Genomic DNA, 24,251 nt, shown 5'->3' on the forward strand with positions numbered 1-24,251 from the left:
GAGAGAGAGAGAGAGAGAGAGTGTGTGTGTGTGTGTGTGTGTGTGTGTGTGTGTGTGTGTGTGTGTGGCAGGATAAGTGATCTACCCTATTGACCTGCTCGGGGTATGGCTTTGGCAGATCAATAAGGTCGGAGCTACCCTATTATTTAAGGACCTTTATTTTGGCAGGCGCAACCGTGTATTGGTGATTCAGAATTCCTCGCTCCCTGGCATTTCCGGTTCAGTTTCAGTTCCCGGTTCAGTTCAGGTACGTTGAGGCTTTGCTCAGAGTGTAATGAGGTGAACATCTCAAGGCTAATTTGTTTATTTATAGTTTTGGAGCGGCGCTGGTGGCGCGTGCGTTCAGTGATAGTAACATTAGCCGCGCGTGCGTAATCATACAACTTCGTGTTTGGTGTTTGTTCAACCCAATAGTAAGTGCACCTCTCCCTTTTTCACATTGGGACTTGGTAGATTTAGTTTGACTCTCTGATATTTGTGTTGAGGTGAGAGTGGGGAGTTGGGAGTTGAGCATCTAAATCTCCTCTAAGACAAATCCCTAGCTGAAGACGCTACCTGTGACACTGTTGATGGGGTGTATGTTGTGGCTTTGTCCTATTGTCTCCATACTATAGTGGCTATACTTTTCATTTTATTTAGTGTTAACAATAATTCTGGTTCTGTTCAGGAGCTGTTTAACTTCCTCTATTTCATGTGGTGGTGTCAGTGGGCCTGAGTGTTCTAGCCACCACATCACAGTGTCTGTAATATTTTAGTTTTTCTTTCTTTGCTTATTGTTTAGTGTATTGTGTAATTCTGGGTTAATTGGTGTTTTTCTTTCTCTCCAGGAACCAGTGAGTCTTGGTGGACAGGGGAAGCTAGCTGCCTTCATTCGGTGGTGTGTGCTTCACAGCGTGCTCAGTGTGCCAGCACAACAACTTCCTTATGGTGTAGGTAGTGTTTAATGATTTGGTTTTAATTAAGGTGGGTTTGGATGACCTCCCAGGAAGTAACTGGCCTGCCTTGTTCCCACCAAGCCTGGGCCTGGAGAATTGCTTAGTTTTAAAACTCTTATTGTGCTTCATGGGAGAGCGACTTTATATTTATAAGTTTTAAAGATGCTTAAGTGTGATAATAAAATGTAACTTTTATTGATACTCATGTCTCACTCTCATGTTCTTTGCCTTCAATCGGTAAAACTTATTTGGGAGTATTTCCCTGGTTCTCCCCCAGGGTGGCGTAGTCGGATTTACTAAACTGTGAATAACAGTTCCTTCCGTGCAGGATTGATATACAATATAAATCCAAGAACATTACTGAACTAGAGGCCACTTCTCATGAGGAATGGGCTGAGATTCCTCAGGACCGCCGGCAGAAGCTCTGCATCTCGTTATCAGCAGGTCATAACAGCAAAAGCGTGCTCTACTAAGTACTAAAAATGCCATGAAGGGGTTGAATAATTTTTAGACTGGAGAAGTCATTATAAGTTGCATTTTCTGTTGAATTTGGGGAAACCATTTGAAGCATTCGTTGTGTTGAACTATTTCAATTGCTTTTGTTTGATGTGTTCATTGCAAACAGCTGAAAGTCTGTAAATTTTGACAATAAACCTGATTTGCAATGGAGGTTGAGTAATTTTGATTGCAACTGTACGACTATACTTATCATGATACACAGTGCCTACACTTGCTAAAAGTTGCCAAAGGCAGTGTCCACATGTGTCGGGTTATTGAAGGCCACTGTTTTGGTAGGGGATGGGATGGATGTTAGCTAGCTCATTTAATGCCAATTGTATGAATCGGTTATAATAGACAGTGTTAACATTAGCTGAGACAAAACTTAAAATGTGTCACTGAACCACAAATTATCTATATTTAGCTTCTGATTTTTTGATGCTATGGAAACATTTTACACACGTCTCAAAGTTCAATTTATCTTTAGAGTTCAGTTTTACATACTGCCATTATGTTGAATTGTCTGTGACTGTCAGACTGAGTGAACATTTCCCACAATGTTCATCACTGGGCTTTAAAGCGGTTGTTGTGTTTTGCTTTTCTCAGCAGTGTGAGTTAAACAGTGAGAAAGAGACAGGAGGTGCTAAACTGTTTTTGCACTGCTGATCCATCATTTCACATTCTCAGGCTAAATGAAGAAAAAAAATATTTACATGATGGTGAAAATAAATGAATATTGACAAAATATATATCTTGACTATAACTTGATAATAATTTTATAATTAGACTGGATTGCTTTTTCAAAAAAGTTCACAATATTAATACTTTTGAAGACACTACTCTCACATCTAACTCCACACGAACCAGCAAACTAACCCCTGCATGTAGTGATGGCCAGTTCTTGAATGAATTGTTCTTTTGAGCTGATTCTCCAGAAGTAATCAGTTAAGCTGGTTCACAAAATCAAACTGAATCGAACTTTAATTCCGGGTTGATGACGCAAGATGCACAGCTGTAGTAGCACGCACAGCATGTCCGACTCAAAAAGAACCATATGAGCCGGTTCAACTAACTGTCGAGGTTTGCCGAGGATTACCGAGGATTCAGACAAGTGAGTTGCTGACACTATGCACATGACTTGAACAAGCCTGATGTGAAATGTAAGTTTCTTTAATAACAAACAAAACGTATTGGAAATATGCTTATGACTAGTTTTATTGAATACTTTATTAAAATATGGAAAATCCTTTCTAACAAGAAATATAAATGAATTTTACTATAGCTTATTGTGTATGCAGATTATATTTTAAGTTGTTAAAATAAATCATGGAGTTTATAAGACTAGTTTATTCTTTCCTTATACTTTAGACACGTAGAACATATCTGCGTTTGTACATCAGTGTATGTTATGTGTGCTGTAGGTGCAAAACATTAATGGAGGAAACTTGTCCAAGATGTGGCCTACTCAATATTGGTCAGTCGAATCCGACATGAAGGATCAGCAAATTAAACTGTGAACACAAACACCATTATCTTAGGTTAATAAAAGGCAATAATCAGCAATATGCGTTCACACAAATGACTTTATTTGAAGGTTTCATTGATACAACATGACACTGACACATGCACATCGAAACAAACCGTCCGAAAGAACCGGTTCGTGGAAATGAATCGGACTTTCCATCAGCCCCCGCGTGTAGGGTAGCAGCCCACTTATAAAGCTGAAGCCCCGCCCATTGGGCATGAACCATTATAAAGAATAAATATCAGGTAAGTATGAACACAACAACGTCACACATAAAGATAAGTATACATCATCATAAACATATACATATAAACATATAATATGCTCATAATGTGAACATACACACATATTAACCACCTTCCTCATGTTCATTTCAATAAAAGTTCCCCTTTTCCCCCAGACACATAAACACTGGTGCAGAAATAGGACCGGAGTTTATCTCCTCCCTCATGCTGTAGTCTCGGCGAACTGGACCCGGAAGACGGACGCGGACAATCTACAGCACAAACAAAGACGGACTATACAAATATACAGATACGTAAAAAGATGTTCTGTTTTAAACTTATCTGGTGTGTGTAGTGTGATTATTGGGGATGTGGATCAGCAGGGAGAAGTAATATGTGATAAAAACCTGTGTGTGTGTGTGTGTGTGTGTGTGTGTGTGTGAAATGGAGCTGTAGCGCAGACCCACGTGTGCAGTCTAGACAATGTCTAAACTACTGCGTGTGTGGGGAGATGATGTGAAGTTAACTAGATGGGCGGAGTGTGAGTGCTGTCTTGTCTTCTGTCACACAAACTTCTATGGGAGGTCCAGATGACTTGTAATGAAAAATGAAATAAGAAAAGGAGAATATAATATTATTGTGAATGAAGCAGCTTCACACAGATATAAACCAGTCAAGTTCATTTCACCAAATACTGTAATAAATAAAAGGGATAGATCAGGGGTGCCCAATACGTCCGGTCGATCGCAAAGGAAGTGCTGGTAGATCGCCATTCAAAAAAAAAAAAAAAAAAAAAAAAAAAAAAAAAAAAAAGATGTTAGATGATGTAGAGGGCAGCCAGTCTGAGATCTCGTCTTTTCTCTCACCATGCTTGTGCGATCAAACGCGCCGGTGCTAAAGGCTATGGAGCGAAATCACTGAGTTAACTTTCCAATTTATTCCTACTGAAGAAAGGGTACAAAATGAGTGAGGTAGCGGGATCAAGCATGAAACCGAAGACTTATCACTTCCATGCGGAATGGGAGGATGATTTTTTTTCACGATGTTATATTCGAAGTGCGTTTGTCTGATCTGCCAAGCTACCATTGCTATTCCGAAAAAGGGAAATGTGGAGCGGCACTTCAGGACTGTTCATAAAAACTACGATACTGACTACTTTTACATGGACAGCAGTAATCTAATTATCGACCTTACTCTGAGTAAGATAATAATGTGATTAAGGTGTTTACGCTTTTAGGACACTCCTGTCATGTTCCCGTTTTACATGTTATAGAACATAATTAGATTAACGGCCCGCGTCATTACGTCAACGCAACACGCCGTCCGACGTCCCTCCAGAATTTCACGTGTCAACATAGAGTTCGTCTTCGTTATGGTACCGTATACAGTTGTGGGTGTTTTTTATTTTTATTTCACGAACGCTTTAAGTGCAGTTAATTATTTGTCATGGTGTACGTGCTAATAGACAACTGCTTGAAGCCGTGGGCTGCGTCTCAAACCGCGTAGTTACCGTCTATATAGTAGCCGAGATACATGTATTTTTCCCCACTACAGGCCTATAGTAGGAAAGTATGCGGTTTGGGACGCGGCCGAACTCTCTTGTTCGCCGTAAAACGTAAAACTGCCGTGTGTGATCGTGTCCTGTCGCAAAATGCGGTGCAAACTCTCACACGACGTTCATAATGTGATTAAGGTGTTTACATGTCTGTAATACTCGTCCGTAATGCGACTAAAACAGCAGTACTCCACCTGTCTTAATTCGATTAGAGCTTAATTCGAGTATGACCTTAATTAGATTTAGGTAAGTAAAAATTGCTGTTTACATGGTAGTTTCTTAATAAAAGTAGGGTCTTAATCTGTTTAAGAGTGGATTATTGTTGTCCATGTAAACGCAGCTATTTTTCTCACGACTAACTTCAAATGCTAAGGCAGCCACCGAAGCATCGTTCCGGGCGAGTCACTCCATCATTAAACACAAGAAGTCATTCCAAGACGGAGAGATGATAAAGAGGCATTCGTAGACGCAGCTGACTCGTTGTTTCGGGACTTTAAAAACAAAACCGAAATATTATCTTCAATCAAAGCTCTCCAGTTATCAATAAGTACATTTACACGGCGCTGTGAAGTCATGGCCGAGGATTTGACACAACAGCGTTGGAAGGACATCACAGATGGCGCGTGTTTCTCACTGCAATCGGACGAGTCTACGGACGGAAGTGATTCAGCCCAGTTGTGCGTTTTTATTCGGATGTTGTTTACAGATATGACTTCAAAAGAAGAGTTGTTAGCAATACTGCCCATGAAAGAAGACACGCGGGTAGAGGGCATTTTTCAGTCTTTTAAAGACTTCATTGACAAAACGCAGCTCCCAGTGTGCAAATTGATATCAGTCACCACGGACGATGCGCCCGCAGTGGTTGGCAGCGCAAATGGATTCATTGCCAAGTGCAGGGAAGACGATGCTTTCCCTGACTTCCATAACTACCACTGCATAATACACCAACAAGCCTTATGCGCAAAAATGCTAAACATGAACGAGATCGTGGATGTGGCAACAAAGATCGCCTGTTCTATACGTGCTAGATCACTTCAAAGACGGCTGTTCGTGCGCATCTGGAGAAGGCAGACTGCGACCACTCTGAGCTCCTGCTACACACTGACGTGAGATGGCTTAGTAGGGGTAAATTCCTGCAGAGATTTCGAGAGCTCTGTCCGGAGATAACGAGTTTCTTTTTGCTGTTAAACATGCAGAATGCACCCAACTCAATGATGATCAGTGGCTGCTGGACTTGGCATTATTAACCGATCTGACCAACATGTTAAATTAGCTTAATTTGGAGCTGCAAGGAAGAGACAAAACCGTGGTCAATATGATCAGCTCATTTAATGCCTTTAAATGAAAAATGCAACTCCTGTCCTCAAAGCTGCAGCGCCATGATTCTGGGAACTTCCGAAACCTCGCGTCAGATCTGGAGACGCAGCGGAATTGCGGCTTGTGCGCAGTTGAACATTGCACGCTGCACGGAGCAGATTGACAGCTGTCGGTCAGAGTTTGACAGACGCTTTCAAGACTTTGCTTTACTGGAGCCAGTCGCTACATTCATGTGCTACCCATTCAGGGACAATGTTGAGGTTGATTCACTCGCATCGAAAATTGCAACGCTGTTTCACCTGAACTCGTCTGAAGTGGAGGATGAGATTTTGAAACTACAGACTGACATTCAGCTGAAGTCCAGGGCTCATGGACAGTTTTGGAAATTACTCACAGGGGAAAAGTACCCAAACATGAGGAAATGTGCAACCTCCTTGACTGCATTATTTGGCTCTACTTATTTATGAGAGTCAGCCTTTTCCCACATGAAGATTATTAAGTCCAAATACCGTTCCCCAATGACTGATCATCATTTGGAGGCCTGCTTGAGGCTGGCTACCAGCAGCTACTGTCGGACTATGCAACCCTGGCTGATTCTATTCAGTGCAAGTCATCAGAGTAGGGTAATGACCAAAAATGTACTGAATTGTAGTGTGCCATAAGGGCTCATGCAGTTATGCAAGGTACATGAACATATATTGTGTGTGTATACATATTTGAAGTATATTCAGTATATATATATGAGTAAATATATGTTTCGCATTTTTAGCGTAGGTAGATCTCTTGGACTGGTCATGTTAAAAGTAGCTCGCAAGTCAAAAAAGTGTGGGCACCCCTGGGTTAGATTATTAGACATCATACACATTTACCATGACTTCATGAGTATATAGTATATTTAATAAAAAACATAATGATAACTCTCGGTTCATATTTGAAGCTCAGTACCTCAGTAAAGCCACATTCATTGCAGTTACAGTGCCCATTAATATTGGCATCCTTGGTAAATATGAACAAAGAAGGCTGTGAACAATTGTCTTTATTTTTCAACCTTTTGATCTTTTGTTAAAAAAAAAATAAAATCACGAAAAATACTCTGCTCTCATGGATATCAAACAATTGCAAACACAGCACAGGTTTATCCAAAATATATCTGTGTTAAATATAGGTGTGCAACAATTATTGCCACCCTTATGAATTCATGTAAGAAAATTATATGTGAAGTATATTCCCGTTGATATTTTACATTTTTAGTACACCTGGGTGACTACGAACAGGAAATTGTTCAACCAAGATAAATATGAGGTAACACATAGGCCAAATTCAATTAGTCATTCATGACAATTGGTAAGACCAAGCAACATAGCTGGGATGTGCGGCAAAAGGTTGTGGAGCTTCACAAAATGGGAAGTGGCTATTAGAAAATAGCACAAGCATTGAAAATGCCCATTTCCACCATCTGAGCAATAATTAAGAAGTTTCAGTCAACTGGAAATGTTATGAATCAATCTGGAAGAGGACGTGTGTCTATATTGTCTCAGTGCACTGTGAAGAGGACGGTTCGAGCGGCCAAAAAATCTCCAAGGATCACAGCTGGAGAGTTGCGGGAGTTAGTTGCGTCTTTGGAGTCAGAAAGTCTCCAAAACTACAATTCCGAAGTCACCTACATCACCACAAGTTGTTTGGAAGGGTTTCAAGAAAAAAGCCTCTACTCTCATCCCAAAACAAACTCAAGCGTCTTCAGTTTACCAGGCACCACTGGAACTTCAAATGGGATCAGGTTCTATGGTCAGATGAAACTAAAATAGAGCTTTTTGGTAATAAACACCAGAGGTGGTTTTGGCACACACAGAGAGGTAGACTTATGGAACAGTCCCTCATGCCCACGGTTAGATATGGTGGTGGCTCTTTAATGTTTTGGGGCTGTTTTTCTGTCAGAGAACCTGGACATTTAGTTAGGATACATGGCGTCATGGACTCTATAAAATATCAAGAAATATTGAATGAAAACCTGACTGCCTCTGCCAGAAAGCTTCAAATGGGCTGTGTTTGGATCTTACAGCAAGACAATGATCCAAAACATACATTAAAAAAAAACCTGTGGCGTGAACTGAAGAGGAGAGTCCACCAGCGTTTGAAGGATCTGCTGTGATTCTGTATGGAGGAACGGTCTCAGATCCCTTGCCATGTATTCTGCAACCTCATCAGGCATTATAAGAGAAGACTCTTGTCTGTTATCTTGTCAAAGGAGGTAGCACAAAGTATCAACTTAAAGGGTGCCAATAATTGGTGCACACCTATATTTAACAAAGATATTTTTATATGAACCTGTGTTTTGTCTGCAATTGTTTATCCATGATATCCAGAGAATTTTTGTGAATTTCTTTAATAAAATATAAAAGTTTTTCACAGCCTTCTTTGCTCATATTTACCAAGGGTGCCAATATTAGTGGAGGGCACTGTAAATCATGTTTTTACTTGCAGTACCCTGTAGAGCCAGTAGGTTCAAAGAGCACAGCCGAGCTTCCGATGTGCAGACTCTAATCTATGAACGATAATGTTTTTGCAAATGGCAGCAGTGATACAGTTTAAGACTTCCTGCTTCATTATTAGTCTTATCTGAAAACTGTACACAACTGCGAATTAGCTCACATCATTCATTTCAGATTTGATTTACATTTAAAAATTACCATTTATATCTAGCAATGAATGGTGTGATTAATTGACGTTACTACACAGAGTTTATTTGTTCTTATTTGTTCGCCAGCAGATATGTGATTTTAAATGATTTTAATGATTACACATTTTAAATGATTAGCAGTCAAGACATGAAACATTATTGTGGTTTGGTTTCTGTTCTAGCTGAGCTGTGTGAGAGGTGAGGAAATGCTGTCTTTCACATTCTCAGTAAAGCCAAAATTAAAACAGCCACACCTATATGTTCTCACTCTAGTTTCTGTGGCAAACACTAACAGCACTCAGTGAGCTCAAGGTCCTGGTTCACTACGGTCATTAAAAATCCCAGGACACTTCTTGTAAGGAGTAGGGGTGTAACCCTGGTGTCCCGGTGAAATTCCCTCATTGGCCCTTATCTATCATGGCCCCCTAATAATCTCCATCTCTGAATTGGCTACATCACTCTCCTCTCCTCTCCACCAATGGATGGTGTGCAGTGGGTGTTCTGTAGCATCATACACACTGGTGGTGGTTGAGAAGACACCCCCCCCCCCCCCCCACACACACACACACACACAATGTAAAGTGCTTTGAGTGCCTAGAAAAGCGCTATATTGACCTAAGAAATGATTATTGTTATTATTATTATTATTATTATTATTATTATTATTATTATTATTATTATTATTATTATATACAAATAAAATGAATGAAAATACACACAGATTTATTGGAAAAGTCTAAGTCTTAGAATCCCTTTCACTGATCACATCTAGGTTGTACATTTAAGAACCCCATTTTGTGACTAGCAGAAGCCCTGCCTCCCAGCTTCAGAGGAGGTTCTGACATCATGTCCAGTGAACTTTTCTGATCTTTATGGAATGCATCAAACCCAAAACCTGAAGTAAATCTGACAGAATAGAAAAGTTTCTTGATTTAGGAAAGACCTCATTCTTTTAAAAGAGTTAGCTTGCTTATTCAATCAAACAAGATAGAAATCTTTCCAGAAAGTTCCACTGGATGTCTTGTTGAGATCAATTATGAACCTGAGTGAAGAAGCAGAGGAACTGTACAAGTTCAGGAGTTGAATAAAGTTATGTTCTGAAAATTGTTGTTGTAATTTCTGGGTTCATATAAAAAGAGCACATCAACTTTGACCAGAACGGAAGTCTTTCTCTCTTTCTCTCTGTGTGTAAGAACACAGGAAGTGTAGTGGCTTTAACACAGACCACTGATCAGTCAGTCCTTCATCAGTGTGACAGGATGGAGCTCCGTCCACTGCGTGTGATGATCTGTGAGTAAATGTTTTCTTTGTGTCTTCATTAGAGTGAGTGGTGGTTTAAAACAATATGTTCAGATGAAGTCTAATGTCCTGAGTGATGAGGTTAATATGTGATTTATACTTTAGAAAGATCACTTGGTCGTATCTGTGTATATCCATATCAGTTATGTGAGTTAGTTTATATGAGTTGAGCCCTTGTGAGAATTTTTTATTTTAAAAAGCTTTTATTTTGGTTACTGAGGTTGAGGTAAGGCTTAGATTTATGTGTAGAATATTATTAATTACCTGTGGGAATTTGAGACAAACACGCATGCGTGTGTGTGTGTGTGTGTGTGTGTGTGTGTGTGTGTGTGTGTGTGTGTGTGTGTGTGTGTTGAACTTACTTGTACTGAATGGTACAGTCTGTGTCACTGTTTTTACGCTCTCTTAATATCTGGTCAGTGTGATGACTAATTATCCATACTTAAGTTTCATGCCAATTTGAATTCATCTGTTTCCATGGCACAGACTAAAGGAGAATCGACATGTAATGGTATTAATTCTGCTGATGCAGGCATATAAGATTGTCTGAGTGTATAGACTGCTTTGTTTCTGCTAATGTTCTCAGTGACAGTGCTGCTGTTTAGCAGATCCATGATGTGTCTCACAATAAAGGGGCTACACCAATATATCCCATCCCTAGTCATTACCAATATGTGTTGTTAATTTTATAAGGTTTATTCAAATCTTCGTGATTGCGAGTCGCTATGTCGCTGAAAACACGCACGGAGTCCGTCTTGTCGCTACGATATTCTCCTCTCTCGTACGGCCGGAAGCACGCCCTTTTATCCTCCTCCGCCATCGCCTGAGTGGTTCGGCAGGAAGCTGCCCACGTCGTGCCGGTGCGGCAGTTGGAGAAGGAGCGATTTCCTTCTTGTGTGTGCCGGCACTCTGCCGGTCGCGACGGTACCCCCCCCTCAGCTCCGAGCCTACTGCCGCTCGGTGGTGGGCCCAGAGGGTGTCTCGTCGTGAGAGCCCATCCGCGTTACCATGCTGGGCCCCCGCCCGGTGCTTAACCTGAAAGGAGAAGTCTTGTAAGGCGAGGAACCAGCGAGTTACCCGGGCGTTGGTGTCCTTCGCCTTGGCCATCCACTGCAGGGGGGCGTGGTCTGTTATGAGGACGAAGTGCCTACCCGCCAGGTAGTATCTCAGCTCCTCGATGGCCCATTTTATTGCTAGTGCCTCCCGCTCGACCGCCGCATACCTCCTCTCGGCCAGTGACAGCTTCCGGCTGATGTAGAGGACCGGGTGTTCTTCCCCGTCGAAGGTCTGGGAGAGGACTGCGCCCAGCCCAGTCTCGGAAGCATCATTATGTACGGTGAACGGGAGGTCAAAGTCCGGGTTGCGGAGTACCGGTGTGCTGGTGAGGGCTCCTTTTAGGGTCTGGAAGGCCCTTTCTGCATCGGCTGTCCACCTCACCTGGTCTGGCTGGCCCTTCTTTGTAAGGTCTGAGAGGGGAGAGGCTACAGCAGAAAAATTAGGCATGAACCTGCGGTAGTAGCCCGCCAATCCCAAGAAGGCACGTACCTGTTTTTTCGATGTCGGACGCGGATAGTCCTTCACAGCCTCGATCTTCTTTAGTTGGGACTTCAGCATTCCCCGTCCGATGCGGTATCCCAGGTACTGGGCTTCCGTCAGCCCTAGGTGGCATTTCTTTGGGTTCGCCGTCAGGCCGGCCTCCCGGAGGGCTTTCAGGACCTCCCTGAGGTGGAACAGGTGGTCGGCCCAGGTGGAGGAGTGTATGACCACGTCATCCAGGTAGGCCGCTGCAAACTGTCGGTGGGGCCGCAGGAGGATGTCCATTAGCCGCTGGAACGAAGCCCAAAGGGGAGAACCCGATACTGCCAGTGGCCGGTGGCCGTGCTAAAGGCCGTCTTGGGCCTTGCCTCCGGTGCGAGCGCCACTTGCCAGTAGCCTTTGGTGAGGTCCAGGGTCGATATGAATCGGGCTCTCCCCAGCCTCTCGACCAGGTCGTCCACTCTGGGGAGGGGGTAGCTGTCGAACTCTGACACCTGGTTCAGCCTCCGGAAGTCGTTGCATAGCCTCATGCTCCCATCCGGCTTCGGCACGACGACGATGGGGCTGGACCAGGGGCTGCTGGACTCCTCGATGATGTGGTCCCGCAGCATGCGACTGACTTCCTTCTCGATGGCCTGGCGCAGGGCCTCGGGGACACGGTATGGCCTTTGTCTCACCACTACACCGGGAGGAGTCTTGATTTCATGCTGGACCAGCTGAGTCATCCCCGGGGAAGTCGAAAACACATCTGCAAACTGGTCGATCAGCTCGGTAAGCTCCTGTCTTTGTGCGGGGGTGAGGTCCTCCCCAAAGCCGACCAAGGTACCCTTGCCCTGGTCCGAGTCCTGAGCTGCGAACGGCGACACCACCGGGGCTGGTTCCACCCACTTTTTCAGCAGGTTTACATGGTATAACTTCTCATCCGTCGGCCTACCGGCCTGCTGTAGGCGGTAGTTGACCGGGCCCTGGCGCTTGAGGACGGTGTATGGACCTTGCCACCGGGCGAGGAACTTGCAGGCGCTGCTGGGCACTAACAGGAGGACCCGGTCCCCCGGCTGGAATTCCCGGGGCTGTGCGGGGCCGTGTGCATGTGCTCCTGGACGATGGGGCCCACCCTGTCAATCCTTGCTTGCATGTCCTGCACGTACTCGACGACGGAGCGGAAGGGGGATGGTTGCTCCTCCAAGGCTTCGCGGGCTACGTCCAACAACCCCCGTGGGCGCCGCCCGAGCAGGAGCTCGAAGGGCGTGAAGCCTATGGACGCCTGGGGGCACTCCCGAACGGCGAAAAGTACGTAGGGGAGGAGGAGGTCCCAGTTCCTCCCCTCCTCGTCCACCACCTGGCGCAGCATCCGCTCGAGAGTCTGATTGAACCTCTCGACCAGCCCGTCGGTTTGGGGGTGGTAGACGGACGTCCGGAGGTGCTTCACCTGCAACAGACGACACAAATCCGCCATTAGCTTCGAGACAAAAGGCGTACCTTGGTCGGTCAGCACGTCCTTGGGGATCCCCACTCGACTGAAGAGGAGTACCAGCTCCCTGGTGATGTTTTGCGAGGTGGCCTTGCGGAGTGGCACCGCCTCGGGGTACCGAGTGGCGTAGTCGACGAGGACCAGGATGTACTCATGGCCCCGGGCCGACTTGGGTAAGGGCCCCACGAGGTCCATGCCCACTCGCTCAAACGGGACGCCGATAATGGGCAGTGGGATCAGGGGCGCCGGCGGGGGCCTCCGCGGGGCCGTGCGTTGGCACTGCGGGCACTGTTGGCAAAAGGCCCGGACCTCCGCGTCCATCCCGGGCCACACGAAGCAGTCCCGCAGTTTCTCCAGGGTATTTCGGGCCCCCAGGTGGCCGCCGAGAGGATGAGTGTGGGCTAGGTGTAATAAGACGGCTGTCTTGGCTCGGGGCACCACCAGTAGGTCTACCTGCTCCCCGCGGCAGCAGGCCCGTTGGTATAGGAGCCCCCCTCGGATGAGGAAGTACGATGTGGGGAGCCTCAGGTCTGGACTCTGGTCGATCCCCTCTATCACCCGTACCTGGGCCCAACAGTGCTTCAGCCGGTCGTCCTCCTTCTGCTCCCGGCCGAACTTCCCCTCCCGGTTTACCTGGGGAAAGACAGATGACAGAGGGTTAGTAGTTTGGGGGGTCTTACCTTCTGAGGTGGCCTCTCCGTCGTCCTGGGCCAGATAGGCCGGCCGGGCTGGGATCCCCTTCACACGTCGCCGCGATCTCCGGGGCTCGACTCTCGGTACCACCCGGAATCCGGGCCAGTCTCGTCCCAGGAGGAGGGGCACGGGGAGTTCGGGGATGATTCTGACCTGAAGGGGCCAGGTGCCGGCTTCGCCCCGGATCTGGACCTCAGCTGCGGGGACTTCCCGGGTGTCCCCATGGACGCAGGTCACGGTGAGCGTCCAGCTTGGGCGGTGCCCGTCAGGCAGGATGGAGGGCTGGGCGAGGGTCACCATGCTCCCGGTGTCCAGTAGGGCGGTTACCGGTCTCCCTTCGACCCACACCGTCAAGGAGGGCGCCTCTGGCGGTTGCTGCTGATGGAGGGCGCAGCCTGCGAGCCATGGTTTTGTCAGCAGCCGGGCGGCTTCCCTCTCCGGCTCTGTAGGCATGGGCTCATCTCGGGGGTGTTCACAAGTGGGCGCCCTCTGGGGGTTCCTCCAGGTGCGGGGCCGGGTCTGGCGGTCGGACCGGGGGCCCTGGGCACCGAGGGGCCGATCGAGGTGCTGCTGCTCCCCGGGGTTGAGCTCCAGGGTGGCCAAGGTTCGCTCCAGGACAGTCAGGAGTTCCTGGGGCGTAGTTGTGGCGTGTGCCCCCACGGCCTGTCTCTCTGCCCGTGGTAGCGCCCTCAGGAAACGGTCGACCGCCACTTTCTCTGCCACCTCCGAGGCGGTATGCCGATCCGGCCGGAGCCATCGTTTGGTGATCCGGATGAGGGCGCTCATCTGGCACCGTGGTCGGGCACCTGGTCGATAAACCCAGCGATGGAATTCAGTAGCTGCCTGGCCAGTGGTTCGGCCACACCATGCCAGGACTCCCTCCTTCATCGCCAGGTAGTCTGCGGCCTCCTCCGGCTCGAGGGCATAGTAGGCTGTTCGGGCCTCTCCTGTGAGTAGTGGGCCAAGGGCGCGTGGCCAATCGTCACAGTCCCACCCCTCCCGGCGGGCGATACTCTCGAAGGCTTCGAAGTACGCCTCGAGGTCCTCTCCGGGGCCGAGGGGGGGTAGTAGGCGGCGGATCTCACTGCTTGCGTCGGGGAGAGGCACGGAGGCGGCGGGGGCCTCAGTCCTCATGGCGATCAGTGTCTGTGTGGCGACCTGAAGCTGCTGTGTCACAGCATGCTGCTGGAGGCTGGTCTCCAGCAGGTGTTGCAGGGTGTGGTCCATTCTGTGGGGTTTCCCTCTTGTGTTTTTTTTTTTTTTTTTTTTAATATAATTTTTTTTTTTCTTCTCTCTCTGGTTTTTTTTTTTTTATTTTTTTTTTTATAGGCGAGTCTGTACTATACCTGCATCCTCCACCAGTTGTGAGGGATTAGCCCGGGGAAGGGCGGCGTACAGACCCACAGGAGGCAGAAGAACGTTCAAAACGGTGATTTATTGGTGCAAGGGTGAGGTGAGTGGGGTGTGAGGGGATGTGTGCGGGGTTTTGTGGAGGCATGACTGCCGGTGTACTCGTGGCGGAGGCGGGGGTTTCCCCGGGTCGGCGTCCTCCGCGCTTGCACCTTTTGTAGAGGGAGAGAGCGAGAGAGAGAGAGAGAGAGAGAGAGATTAGCGTGGGGCGTGAGGTTACCGTCGTGGTCGGTGATTGCGAGTCGCTATGTCGCTGAAAACACGCACGGAGTCCGTCTTGTCGCTACGATATTCTCCTCTCTCGTACGGCCGGAAGCACGCCCTTTTATCCTCCTCCGCCATCGCCTGAGTGGTGGCATTTCTCCGTTGGGTCCGCCAATCGCCGGCCGGTGTCGCGTCAGTCCCGCCCTGCCGCGGCGGTCCTTCCGGCTGGCGGAATGTTCGGCGGGAAGCTGCCCACGTCGTGCCGGTGCGGCAGTTGGAGAAGGAGCGATTTCCTTCTTGTGTGCGCCGGCACTCTGCCGGTCGCGACACCAGTTTTAGTGTGAAAGTTTCTGATATAACAGGTAGTGCAAAAGATAGATGCCAAGGAGTAACAATATAATGTAAAAATTCTATAAATGTAAACATAACATGCCATGACTTAGTATTCAACAGATTAGCTTATTCCAAACACAGACATAGCAGTTATAGTGGTAGCAGCCAGGTAAAGTGTATATACAGTGTATATAGTGATAAAAAATGAGATACTATATTTTTATTAATTTTTTTATTTATACAGTAGCAGCAAAAAATGCAAGAATGCGCAAATATTTCAAAGAGAGAGAGAGTGTGTCTTTGTGTGTATCAGTCCAGTCTCTGAGTACTGAGTCTGATACCAGAGGCCTTAAAGCTGTAAATAAATCACCTGCTTTGTCTCTATAAGTGCTGACTAATCACTTTGGAAATCATACATAAGAGACCTGGAGCCAGATCACATCAGGATCTCGAGTAATTGTAGGATTTTTTTTCTGTTGCTCCACTCTGCTTCCTTACCAATGACCAAAACATGGAATTATACAGAATAAAATGTGATGGCAAATAAATGGATTAAAAAAACAACAACAATCAATTATATTAAAAATCTTAACCCCCTGTTCATTTTATTAAACAGATCTGAATAATACTTTACTATAAATACATCTAACACAATACCAAATGATTATAATCAGGATCTGTAGAAGACGCTGGATTTTTTGGTGCAAGTGGTTATAACTTGTCCAAAACATTTTTCAGAGTTACATGTGTAATGTTACATTCTTTTCCAAAATCTTCTAAATTCTATACACTCATGAAAACCAATCAATCAAAAGTATACTAATTATTTCAGGAAATATTTTATTATCTTTGTACAGTGCTCCCAAAACCTGTGGTGTCCATAAATCCTGATGAACAGGTGTACAGAGGAGAGACTGTGACTCTCAGATGTGAAATGCAGGGAGGAGGAGACACTGAGTGGAAATACAGCTGGTATAAGGATGATAAAACACTCTACCCCACAACACAGGAGTTCAGCTTCAGCTCAGTTAGAAACGATAACAGTGGTGAATACACCTGCAGAGGGAGGAGAAGCAGTGACTCTCAGAGATCAGAAATCAGTGATGCTGTTACACTCACTGTATCAGGTGAGTGTGTGAGTTTGTTTTATCCTGTCATTAATTATATATAACAAGATTACCACTCTGTATGACTTTATTTGATTTTATTTATTTACATTTGTTGTCCATCAGATGCAGCAGAGGCAGTAGTGAGTGTGTCTCCACTGCGCTGGCTGACTGAAGGAGACTCAGTGACTCTAAGCTGTGAGGTCAAACATTCCTCTACAGGCTGGACATTCAGCTGGTACACACAGGTTCCCTCCAGAGACAGTCAGGGTTCCCTCAGGTACAGTACAGTGCTCCTCTCAGACAGCAGCAGAGGATCTGGAGGCTCCTACACTCTCAGTCCTGTTACTGTGAATCACAGAGGAGTTTATATGAGCAGAGAGAGGAGAACCAGTCTTTCACACACAGGACAGTAACCTACAGCCACTGTGGATCACTGGTGAGGAAATAAATCAACAACAATGTTGAGTTGGAGTGTAGCAAATGTCCATTTATTAATATTAAGTGTTGTATATGTGCTAATTGTCACAGCGTGGTCCGATCAGAACTCAAATTCCCAAGATGCAATGCTCACTTCTCAGGCACGCATGCGCTCACCATCCCCGGAGTTCTGATCAGACACACCTGGCACCAATCACACACTAGTACTTAGGAAGGACATCCACCCGGGATCTGCGCGAAGTATACGCTCAGTAACTTAGTTTGCTGCGTTACCAAGCTCTTCTAGTTCATTGTTTCTTATGATCTTCGACCCTCGCTTCTCGTCTCGACTACGCTATCTGCTACCTGCTACGCTATCTAACCCTAACCCTAACCCCCATTTGTATTGTTCGCCCGATCGCTTGACCCTTGCTGACTCTACGACTACGCTTCCGGAACTTCCTGACACTACTCGGTTCACTCGCCTCCCGCGCCTGCTTCCGTACCATCTCAAGGTTTGTGACAGAATACTTCGCCTATTAATGGAGGCAGCGGGAAATCGCTGGCCGAACGCCATCGAGGGACACGGCCGGATGCTTAGCAAACATGATCAACGTCTCGCCTACCTAACTGAGCAGGTAGCTCGGCTAAATCAGGCTGCGCAGCCTGCTACGGTGCCGACCTCACGCTTCCCTCCCACTCCAGCGCCGGAGAAGTATGATGGAGATCCCGCACGCTGCCGGGGTTTTTTACTCCAGTGCTCCCTGTTTTTTTCCACGTACCCAGACATGACGGAGAATCAGAAGATCATCCATTTCATGGAACTTTTAACCGGGAAAGCTCTCCTCTGGGCCACCGCGGAATGGGAACAGGAAGGGAACAGCATCAGCACGTATGAGCAGCTGACGTCACGCTTCCGCACGGTATTCGATCACTCTCCAGATGGCCGGGAGACTGGGGAGGAGTTATTGTCCATGGCGCAGGGATCACGGAGTGTGGCGGATTACGCCCTCGAATTTCGCACTGTCGCCGCCCGGAGCGGATGGAATCAACCCGCTCTCAAAGCCATGTTCCGCCGGGGATTAAATGCTGACATCCTAACGGAGCTGGCGTGCCGCGATGACCTTTTGACCCTCGACTCACTCATCAGCGTAGCTATCCGCCTGGATAGTCTACTATGTAGCCGCCGCCCCGGAGGTGGTGAGGCGGAAGCACCAACACCTGAGCACTCTAGTGAACCCATGCAGCTGGGACAGACTTGGGTGAGCACGCAGGAACGAGAACGACGGTGCCGTGAACACCGTTGTTTCTACTGTGGTGAGAGGGGCCACTTCGTGCCGCAATGTCCTCTCAAACAGGGCTCCACCCGAGGGGAAGCCAAAACTGCTAGACCACTTCAGTCAGGGGTGAGTCCCAAACCCATTACCCAGCACTGTATTCAGTCTGCCTTCGTATTGCCCGTTATCGTGGGTTATTCAAGGGTTTCTTGTGTTTTAGAAGCACTGATCGACTCGGGAGCGGCGGGGAACTTCATTAGCCAAGAGACCGTACACCAATATAATATCCCCGTTCGTCCTCTCTGCACCCCCCGCCGCATCCAAGCCATTGATGGGGGCCCCATAGGAGATGGCATAATCACCCACTGCACCGAACCTGTTAACCTCCGAACCAGCGCCCTTCAGCAGGAGACGATCACATTCCATGTCATAGTGACGGCTCAACACCCCGTGGTACTCGGTCTCCCTTGGCTCCCTTAACATCACACTCCCCAAATTTTGTGGGACCAAAGGGAGATCACACGCTGGTCAGCGCACTGCATGTCTCACTGCCTTCAAGTCCCGGTGATCTCCGTAGCATCCACCTCCATTGAAAGCCCAGATAAGGCAGCTCACGTTCCGATCCCCAGTGTCTACCATGACCTCATGGAGGTATTCAGTAGGAAGAAAGCGAGCGGACTACCTCCTCACCGTGATTACGACTGCGCTATTGATTTGCTCCCAGGCTCTACACCACCACGAGGGAGGGTCTACCCGCAAACGATCACTAAGCAAAAGGCCATGGTAGAGTACATTCAGGAGGCGTTGCACCAAGGATATATGCGACCATCCACTTCTCCCGCATCCGCGGGATTTTTCTTCGTGGAGAAGAAGGGAGGAGGTTTACGACCGTGCATCGACTACCGAGGACTAAACCAATGTTGCGTCAAGTACCGCTACCCACTCCCTCTAGTACCAGCCGCTCTGGAACAATTACGCACGGCCACCATTTTCACGAAACTGGACTTGCGCAGTGCATACAACCTGGTCCGGATCCGCGAGGGAGATGAATGGAAGACTGGATTCAGAACAACCTCAGGCCACTACGAGTACCAGGTCATGCCGTATGGGCTCTCGAACGCCCCCCTCGGTCTTCCAATGTTTAATTAACGATGTGTTACGTGACATGCTGGGACGCCATGTGATCGCCTACATCGACGACATACTGATATACTCTGACTCCCGGGAAGACCATGTTCACCACGTTCGCCAAGTGCTACAGCGACTGCTCCGTCACCAGCTATATGTGAAAGCCGAGAAGTGTGAATTCCACAAAACCACCATCACGTTTCTGGGCTACGTCATCAGCTCCGAGGGAATCTCCATGGACCAAGAAAAGGTCCAGGCGGTCGTAAGCTGGCCCACACCCACGACCATCAAGGAACTACAGAGGTTTCTGGGATTTGCAAACTTCTACAGGAGATTTATCAGGAATTTCAGTGTCGTCGCCAACCCCCTCACATCCCTGCTAAAGGGGAGACCCAAGCGTCTGGCATGGAATCCAACTGCCCAATCTGCCTTTGACAAGCTCAAGAAGGCCTTCACCACTGCACCCCTCATCAAACATCCAGACCCATCCAGACCGTTTATAGTGGAGGTGGACGCATCAGAAACCGGGGTAGGTGCCATTCTGTCCCAACGATTTGGAGAAAAACCAAAACTTCACCCGGTGGCTTTCTTCTCGCGAAAACTTTCCCCAGCCGAGAGAAACTACGATGTGGGGAATCGGGAGCTCTTGGCAGTTAAGTTAGCGCTGGAGGAGTGGAGACACTGGTTAGAGGGGGCTACTCATCCATTTGTCATCTTCACGGACCATAAGAACCTGGAGTACCTTCACACGGCAAAGCGACTCACACCACGCCAGGCCCGATGGGCCCTATTTTTCACTAGATTTCAATTCACGTTATCCTACAGACCCGGGTCCAAGAACACAAAGGCGGATGCCCTGTCTCGTCTTGATCAGACAGAACGGATCGATGAGCAGGAGGAATACATCATTCATCCCTCATGTGTTATCAGTGCGCTAGAGTGGGAGCTGGATGTGGAACTAGAGCAGATTCCCCAGTCCCAAGTTCCTGTAAAGTGTCCTCCCGACAGACTCTTTGTACCTGACGAGTACCGCCAAGAACTCATCATCTGGGCACACACGGTACTCGGTACGGGGCATCCTGGGACACAACGCACACACCATCTCCTGGAAGAGAAATACTGGTGGCCCAACATGATAGGAGACATACACAAGGTGGTGAAGTCCTGTTCATCGTGCGCACAGAGTAAAGTACCTCGGACCCTCCCCGCCGGGAGGCTCAAGCCTTTACCTATCCCCGAAAGCCCATGGTCACACATATCTGTAGATTTCGTAACAGACCTGCCTAGATCCCAGGGAGATACCACTATTCTAGTCGCAGTGGACCGGTTCTCAAAGTCCGTACGCTTCATTCCCTTACCCACTCTCCCCACTGCATTCAGGACAGCTGAAGTGCTATTCCAGCATGTGTTCAGGTATTACGGCATTCCGGAGGAGATTGTCAGTGACAGGGGCCCGCAGTTCACCTCCAGAGTGTGGTCCAGTTTCATGACCAAGCTGGGAGTAACAGTGAATCTCACCTCCGGGTATGACCCACAAGCCAATGGGCAAGCCGAACGAGTAAATCAGGAACTGGGACGATTCCTCCGCACCTTTTGTGCCAACAACCCAGAGGACTGGAGCAAGTTCTTGCCATGGGCTGAGTACGCCCAGAACTCACTACGTCATTCGGCCACCAATCTCACCACCTTCCAGTGCGTGCTCGGTTACCAACCCCCTCTGTTCCCGTGGAACGCAACCCCCACCGCAGCTCCGGCCGTTGACCACTGGTTCAAACGTAGTGAGCGTGTCTGGGCTGACACCCATCGACGCCTGAAGGAGACGACAGAGACGTATAAACACAAGGCAGATCGCCGCCGCAAGGAACACCCTAACTACCAACCAGGCGACCGGGTATGGTTGTCCACAAGAGACTTGAGACAAGCCCACGGTTGTAAAAAACTAGTGCCAAGGTATACTGGACCGTTCAAGATCCTCAAGCGGGTCAATGAGGTCACCTACCGTCTGGAACTGCCACGGCACAGCCGCATCTCCCCTTCATTCCACGTATCACGTCTCAAACCTGTTGTTAATGGTCCTCTAGCCACCGAAGTACCAGCTGAGACTCCTCCGAATCCTCTGGAGATTGATGGACAACCGGCTTACCGCGTCAAAAACATCCTCAAATCTAGACGCAGGAGGGGCAAGCTGGAGTATTTGGTCGAGTGGGAGGGTTACGGACCGGAGGAACAGTGCTGGGTGCCCAAACAGGATATACTGGATCCACAGCTCACCAAGGACTTTCACGTCACTCATCCTCATCTCCCAGGTCCACGATCCCGGGGGAGGCCAAGAAAGAACTCGGCTCCCGGAGTGAGCCCTTTGGGGGGGGGTTCTGTCACAGCGCGGTCCGATCAGAACTCAAATTCCCAAGATGCAATGCTCACTTCTCAGGCACGCATGCGCTCACCATCCCCGGAGTTCTGATCAGACACACCTGGCACCAATCACACACTAGTACTTAGGAAGGACATCCACCCGGGATCTGCGCGAAGTATACGCTCAGTAACTTAGTTTGCTGCGTTACCAAGCTCTTCTAGTTCATTGTTTCTTATGATCTTCGACCCTCGCTTCTCGTCTCGACTACGCTATCTGGATATCCCCATTTGTATTGTTCGCCCGATCGCTTGACCCTTGCTGACTCTACGACTACGCTTCCGGAACTTCCCGACACTACTCGGTTCACTTGCCTCCCGCGCCTGCTTCCGTACCATCTCAAGGTTCGTGACACTAATATGTTGTGTAATAACTGTTTATATTTAAACTCCTTAGTGAGGAATGTGTAAAGCAGCTGAATAAGCACCTGATAGTAGATTTTTATTCAGATATCATTGTCTAATCAGAGCAAGTATTAGTCCTGTGGTAATTTTAATGTTACACATGTTTAATTTTCAGAATAAGATCAGAATTATAATGTGTGTGTTTCAGGTGAATCTCCTCCAGTGTCTCTGATCATCAATCCCAGCAGAACTCAACACTTTACTGCTGACTCTCTCTCACTGAGCTGTGAGGACCAGAGTGACTCTACTGGATGGACAGTGAGCGGATACACACACCGTGAGACAGTGTCTGATTGTTCATCAGTTTCAGGATCTACATGTAACATCAGCTCCCTCTCTACATCACACACTGGAGTTTACTGGTGTCAGTCTGAATCTGGAGGACGCAGTAATCCTGTCAACATCACAGTGCACAGTGAGTCTTCAATGTTCTCATCAGTAATAGATGTACAATATACAGGAATAAAGATAACACTTTTATAATCTACTGAATTGGTGAAAATAAATTATAATATAGTTATAAAGAAACTGAGTGCAGTTTCTAGTGTGACACAGATTTGATGTTTTTATTCAGTCGATTCTGACAAAAGACCAACAGATAGTGCTGTGTTCAGGGCTGCAGAGATCTGAGACACAGAGGTTTATACACACATCTGCACACAAAGATCAGACTCAGAGAATAAAATAGAGAAGAAAATGAATACAGAGAGATGAGACCTTTTGGATGTCAATATCACCTTTATCACTAGCATAAAGAACAAGGTAGACAGAGATGAGCAGAACACAAAGAGAGAGAGAGAGAGAGAGAGAGACTCATGAAGACTAGTTTAGTTTCAGGATGTTAAGAATATTAGAGTGAAAGCTGCTTTCACATCTGAATGTTACTGATAAAACTGGCATTTAAGCATATCTTCTCCTTCACACATGAAGACTCTGTGAGCGCTGCACTGTGTACACTCTCTCTGATATCTGCCACTGATTTACTGTAGCTCTCGGTGTTAAAATCATTACTGTATTTTACACACTTTCTGATTTCACTGTCTTCGTTCTCTTTCCTACAGATGGTAATGTGATCCTGGACAGTCCTGTCCATCCTGTGACTGAGGGACGTCCTCTGACTTTACATTGTTTATCTCGCAACTCAAAGACCTCAGCATCTGGTGTTGATTTCTATAAAGATGGTTCAGTCCTGCAGAACAAGACTACAGGAGAGATGACCATCAGTTCTGTCTCAAAGTCAGATGAAGGTTTCTACCACTGTAAACACCCAGAGAGAGGAGAGTCACCGAAAAGCTGGGTTTCAGTCAGAGGTGGGAAATCACTTTATTTAGTTTATTTAGTAAGTAAACCTGACAGGGTTATGGTGTGAATCTGAGTTACTGTTTCCACCCTGAAGTTGATTATTTTCCAGTAACAGCATTTTTTATTAATAAGATTAGTTTTATCTTTAGACTATGCGGAGTGTTTAAGAATATTATCTTACACAATATTATAATGATTATTTTACTCCGTATCAGGTCGGTCACATGCAGAAGCTCCAAAATACCCAGACAAAAGTCACCCAACATGGCTGTAACTGTGTGTTATAATTTTCCATATAGATATTTTTTAGTACTAACATAATTTTGGTTATCAATCTTGTTTAATATGTTTCATTATTATAATTGTAATAATAATAATAATAATAAGATTTTTTTATCATCATCATTATTATTGTTGTTGTTGTTATTTTTATTGTTATTATTACATGTTTATCCATCCGTCCATCCATTTTTGATACTGCTTATCCTACAGGGTCGTGGGGAACCTCGAGCCTATCCCAGGAA

General features: G+C 47.0%; 1 long non-coding RNA gene across 2 annotated transcripts; it reads left to right on the forward strand.

The window, feature by feature from the left end:
- The first annotated feature begins 72 nt into the window (after positions 1 to 72).
- Positions 73 to 1,136, forward strand: LOC128633017 (uncharacterized). Of its 2 annotated transcripts, none has more exons than XR_008396703.1 (2): positions 73 to 247; positions 668 to 1,136. It is a non-coding gene; the product is annotated as an uncharacterized LOC128633017 (long non-coding RNA). The 2 variants fall into 2 exon arrangements; XR_008396702.1 differs by lacking the exon at positions 73 to 247 and adding an exon at positions 254 to 413.
- Positions 1,137 to 24,251: the final 23,115 nt, after the last annotated feature.

The sequence above is a fragment of the Ictalurus punctatus genome, chromosome 7 (assembly GCF_001660625.3).
Source record: "Ictalurus punctatus breed USDA103 chromosome 7, Coco_2.0, whole genome shotgun sequence".
In the NCBI taxonomy this organism is placed as follows: Eukaryota; Metazoa; Chordata; class Actinopteri; order Siluriformes; family Ictaluridae; genus Ictalurus; species Ictalurus punctatus.